This window comes from Canis aureus, chromosome 38, assembly GCF_053574225.1.
Source record: "Canis aureus isolate CA01 chromosome 38, VMU_Caureus_v.1.0, whole genome shotgun sequence".
NCBI classification, from domain to species: Eukaryota; Metazoa; Chordata; class Mammalia; order Carnivora; family Canidae; genus Canis; species Canis aureus.
Window position 1 is genome coordinate 16,207,689 of NC_135648.1, and position 6,000 is coordinate 16,213,688.

Here is a 6,000-nt window from a genome sequence, read left to right on the forward strand (position 1 = left end):
GGTTGACCATCTGCCTTAGGCTCAGATTGTGATCCCCGGGGTTCTGGGATTGAGTCCCACATCAGGGTCCCCACAGGGACTCTGCTTCTCCCTCTGCCTATGTCTCTGCCTCTCTCTGTCTCTCATGAACAAATAAATAAATCTTTAAAAAATATGTTTTGGACTTCCTTGGGACCTGCCATGCCTTTCTTCTTTCCTATTTCTCCGTTTTGGAATGGAAATATTTATCCTGTTCTTGTCTCACCATTGTATTTTGGTAGTACACTGCATGTGTGGTTTTATAAGTTCACAGTTCTAGAGCAGTTTGCCTTAGAACGAATCACATCTTGAGTCTCATCTATTTCTGATTTATGTGATGTTTAGATAAGTCTTTTTAAAAAAGGAGACTGCACTTTAGACTTTTGAATTGATACTGGAATAAGTTATGACTTTTGAGGTCATTGACATGGAATTCACATATGTTGAATGCTAGAAGGACATGAATTTTGGGGATATTGGGCCAGGATGCTATGTTCTGAATGTTTATGTCCCCCCCCAACAATTCAAATTTTACCCCCAAGGAGGTGGAATAAAGAATCCTCATGAATGGAGTTAGTGCCTTTATAAAAGAGGCCCAGGAGACCTTCCTTGCCTTTCCACCATGTGAGGTCACAGCCAAAGACAGTGTCTAGGAAACAGGCCCTCACCAGAAACCGAATCTGCTTGTCCCTTGATCTTGGACTTCTACCTTTCAGAATGGATAAATATTTGTGGTTTATAAGCCACCAAGTTAATGGTATTTTATTATAGCAGCCTGAACAAACTAAGACAGGAGCAAAGCTACCATCATGGTCCCATTACACCTCACTCTTGGGTATATAAAAGTAACTTGGGTGTCTGCCTGGACAATGGACTATAAAATGCAATCTTGTCTTTTAAGTGTAGTTATGTTCTTTCTTGGGGATTGGAGAGAAGAGGATGTTATTTGAGAGAGAGAGAGAGAGAGAGAGAGAGAGAGATTGAGGAAGAGGAGAGAAAGAAAAGGAAAAATGAAATAGAATCCCTAATAAATGTGAAGTGATAGAGATTTTAGGTTCCCGGCAGCTTTTTAATCACTTCCTACGTGTTATTTAGGTTAGAGGTGAAGAACTCTGGCTTAGGAAATGAACTATCTCTTCTTATATCTATGAATCCGGTTTCTCTAACTTGATGTATTTTTACCTGTACACTTGTTTTAAAATAGTAGCTGGTAAAAAAAAAAAAAAAAAAAAAAAGTAGCTGCTATAGGAGTCCTGCTTTGCAGTTTAAGTGTAGGGTAGTATGTTTTTTGTTTGTATCAATCAATAAAAATGATATCAGAATATTTTAAATGATGTTTCACACGTATAAAATATAGATAATCACTCAAACCCTAAATATAGTATTGAAAAATCAGCAAATATCTTTAATACAATCTAATGAGCAGCAATGCTTAGCAAATTCTCAAAGGTCATAAATCCTTGAGGAAACTTGCTGCAAATTGGAAGCTGGCAATATCCCATCAACTTGAATCTCATTCCAGACTACATTTTTTATTCACATGGACGAACAAAAACTTAGATGAAAGATAAAATTTTGAGCAAACAACACTTAAAATAATTAAATGTGCTATAAAGACCACAGTCTTAACATGAAAATAAGAGTTTTACATTAACATTAAAATAAAAATGTGTCTAATATTAACTTAAACCCCTCCAAACGAAGATATTGTTCTCTCCAGCTATTCTTAAAATGGCTTGGATAGGTTAGATTCTGATCAAATCCAGGGTTTTATTTTTGTGAAAAGTCTCAGTTAAGTAGCATGCAAACACAATGTAATTTGGAATTATATGTAAAGTGCTCTGTCCCATCTGTTAAGTACAAAATTCTACATTTAGAGAGAAAGGTTTTGGGGGCATAGAAGCTTTTTCTAACATAAGTTTAAACAACTGATAAGCAAAACTTAATGATTCTTTGAGAAGGACCGATTTAAAATGTACTAGAACAAAGTGAAAAATATTATAGTCAAGGGGATGTGCTCTCTTCATAGAGCAGAATTAGTTTGTGGCAGAGGCCCCCTTGCCATTGTGGGTGCAGGATTCAAGATATTTGCATGCAAGTCTGTTAACTGGGATGCCTTCCTGCCAAGTGATGGTTAGAGACATCCAATGTGAAAGCTAAAAGCATGTGTGTCTGTACCTGTATTTACTTTTGTTGGGGGTAGCAGACATTTTAGCATACAACGTTCATTTCTAATTCAGTGGGGTATTATGGGGTGTCACATTTTTAAAAGACATCATTTTGGTGGTGGTGGTGGCAGCCTATGTGTGTTGAAGTGTAATTTTAAGCCATGCCTATGGTTAGTATATTTTTATTAGTTCAGATGTATCAATTAGAATTGGTGGGACTAGTCATTGAGTTATAAGTTAAAAATATTTCTGAAGTATTTCCACTGTGTGACTATGATTAAAGTTAAGAACTTCCTTAAATTTTGTTTTTTTTTCAAAAAAGAGTGAAAAAAAGGCACAGTGAACCTTATTGATAACTTTTTCAAAGCTCATATATAATAAATAAAGGAATGTGTAGGATGGAATATTGGCTCAAGGATGTGTTGGGTGTTAATCTATTCTTACCATTTTATTTTAACCTGACTTTTTCAAAAACTAAATCATGTAACTGAAACATGTAACTGAAACATTACAGAAATTATTCTTCTAAGTGTTATCATACTTTTTCACATCATATGAGAAGGCCAACAGAAGAACTTAATGGTGTGGCTGTGTTGAAGGAAGGTGCTATTATTGTGTCTCCTGGGTCAGGTCAGAAATTTTCTGAATGCAAAGATGGATCTTATATATAATCTTTCATTTTAGGTTTGCTCTAGGTACCAATTTGTTACACTGAAGCACTCTTATATTATTCAGTTTTTCATAAACTAAGTTATAAGTTTTAAGCAGGAAATCAAGGAGCAGTTCTTGAAAGAGAGACACATGGAAATGTGCCCTAAACAACTTGAGAATTGAATTACAGGAAAAGTAATTGGTAAGAGAAAAAGATGGTGTAACATTCTTTTTATTTGAGTAGATATTTGTTTAGATGATATGTTTTTTATATAATAGACTAAATACATTCCAAATATCATAGAAATTTTCAATATGTAAAATTAAATGTCAATGGTACATGAAATATATTCTTAAAATTTCAAAGAAATTAATATAAAATCATGTATTTAACTTAAACAAATTGTTTTTTTTTTTAATACATTTTTGTTCTTTTGTAAGAAAGTTCATTACTAACTTTGTTTTGGAAAGTGTTACTTTCTTAGGCTTCTATGTGCGGAGATGCCAACAACAGACCCTTCAATCTCGCTGGAAGGGACCCTACATCATGATCCTGACCACTCCCACCACTCCCTGTTGTGTCCAAGATTGCGAATCTGAGAAACCTCCAAGGAGGCGACACCGACACCGATGCAAACACTCACCAGGGTTTATTTATAAGCTCGAGTTTGAGTCCAAGTACACCCGACACAACGGAGCAGGGACTTAACCCCCCGAGGTGCCTTTCAGCTGAGTTTTAAGGGCTGGTCTAGGGGACCTCCAGAAGGGTCGGAGGAATTTCTCAAGTTCTGTTTACATTCTGATATGGGGCTTTCAAGGGCATTGAGCTCTGTTCTTATTCTAATAGGGGCTTCCTGCCCTTGGCCTGGGCTCTGTTCTCATTCTAATATAGGGGTTTCTAGGGCATTAGGCTGTAAGCTGTTTTCTTCCTGTAACTGAAGTAAGGTAAAGTTCAGCTCTTATTCACAGGGGTCTGGGATGGCAGTACTTGTGCTAACCCTGAACTTAAAGTGGCATGGCCTTAATTTTCTCAGACTCCACATTTCCCCCTCTCAGACGAACCTAAGGAAGGACCCAATCATGGGTCCAGGTTGCTCTCAGAGTGAGCCAGGGGGAATGATTAAACCAGGATTCGAACCAACCTTGTTGCTGTTCTCGCTCCCGTTTACATCCCAGGGAAGAAGCAACATCCTACGTTTAAGGCAGCACATAACTCCCCTCCCCCTTTGTTGTAAGAAGACTAAGTCTAATCCCCTTCTATTTTGAAGGACAACCTCAGACTAGGGAGTCTTGGAGGTGGGAAATAAGTGAGACCGGCGCAGTCTTAGCTTTAGGGGATTGTCCTTGTTTGGTTGGCTTTTCCATTCTGGAAGAAAGTGCTTGAGAATGGCATTGGGTCAGCTGGCCAGACGTGGTGTGTGGGTGTAGTGGACCCAGGGAGTAATCCCGACGACCTTGAGAGCAGTGGGAGTGGTCAGGATCATGATGTAGGGTCCCTTCCAGTGAGGCTGAAGTGTCTGGTGTTGGCATCTCTGCACGTATACTCAGTCACCTGGCTGATATCGATGGGGCCCCGGGGGTGGCCCAGTCTCGTAGAGGGCCCTCAGCTTAGGCCACACTCACTCATGAGTTCGTTGTAACATTTGGAGGGAGAAAAGAAGTTGATGATCGTCAAATTCAGCAAGTACCTCAGGTTTTAAATTGGGGATAATAGGTGGAGGAAGACCAAACATGATCTCGTAGGGAGTCAGTCCCATCTTAAAGGGTGAGTTCCTCATCCTATATAGGGTGAAGGGGAGGAGAGTCACCCAGTCCCCGCCAGTCTCCAGGGCTAATTTAGTTAAGGGCTCCTTTATGTTCTGTTCATCCTCTACCTGTCCTGAGCTCTGGGGCCTATATGCACAGTGTAATTTCCAATCTGCCCCAAGTACTAGTGCCACTCCCTGTGTTACCTTAGAGACGAATCCTAGTCCATTGTCTGATCCAATCCTAACAGGAAAACCATACCTCGGTAAGATGTCTTCCAGCAGTTTCTTGGTCAGGGTCTGTGCCGTTTCATGTTTGGTGGGAAATGCCTCTCTACATCCTGAAAAAGTATCTACAAACACTAGTAAATACCTGTATCCATATTTTCCAGGTTTTACCTCAGTGAAGTCCACTTCCCAGTAGGCTCCTGGGCGGTCCCCTCGGAGCCGGGTGCCTGGGTTAGATCCATGGGCGGTGGCATTAGTTAACTGGTATGTGTGGCAGCTCACCACAATCTGCTTGATCTTTGCTCGAGAGTCTTTAATAGTGATCTTTGCATGTCCTATGAGGTCTTCCATCTTCCTTGTTCCCATATGAGTACTCTGACGCCTTTTGGATAGGACTCGCCGTCCTAGTTCCTCTGGCAGGATGATGCTGGGGTCTGCAGCCCTCCACCAGCCACGCAAGCACTGGGTACAAATATGCTGCCGTCCATGTACCAGGTGGTGTCCACGTTCGGCAGTGGCTGGTCCTGGAGATCTCTGATTCTGTGCACCTGTGCCAAAATTTCTTGACAGTCATGCAGAGGGGGGGTCCCAGTCTGTGTTAGGGAGATGAGAGGCATGGGGTATTGGCAGACCCTGACAGGGTCTGCCCCCGGCTTTAGTTCTATGTATATGGCCAGTCGGTGCGGGGCCATCCCAATTCCCCCAGTTTCTGCCCATGCTTGGGGAAATTCCTCCAGCCAATGGTCAATGTCAGTCATTGGGGCTGAGGGCATTTGATGGCGATGATATTCGTCTTCTAAACTCAGGACAAGCACCTGAATCCCGTGCCCCTCTTTGTTTCGGATTTTTGCCCCTTTGGGATGGAAGCGAATTTGTGCCCCCATCTGGTGAGCAAAGCCCAACCTAACAATGGGTAGGGACACTCAGGGATGACCATGAAGGAATGCGATACCTGGCCCATGCCGAGATCCACAGTTCTTCGGGTAGTCCATGAATACTGTCTGGTGCCCATGACCCCCTTGGACCCGTGAAGTTGTTTGCCAATTTCCCTTGGGGTCATAATAAAACTGAATGTTGTGCCCCAGTGCCCACTAGGAATTCAATGGGTTGCCCCTCCAGTCTAAGAGTTACTCTGGGCTCAGGGAGGGGTGCTGAACCCTGACTCCCCTAATCGTCCAGATCCTCCATTT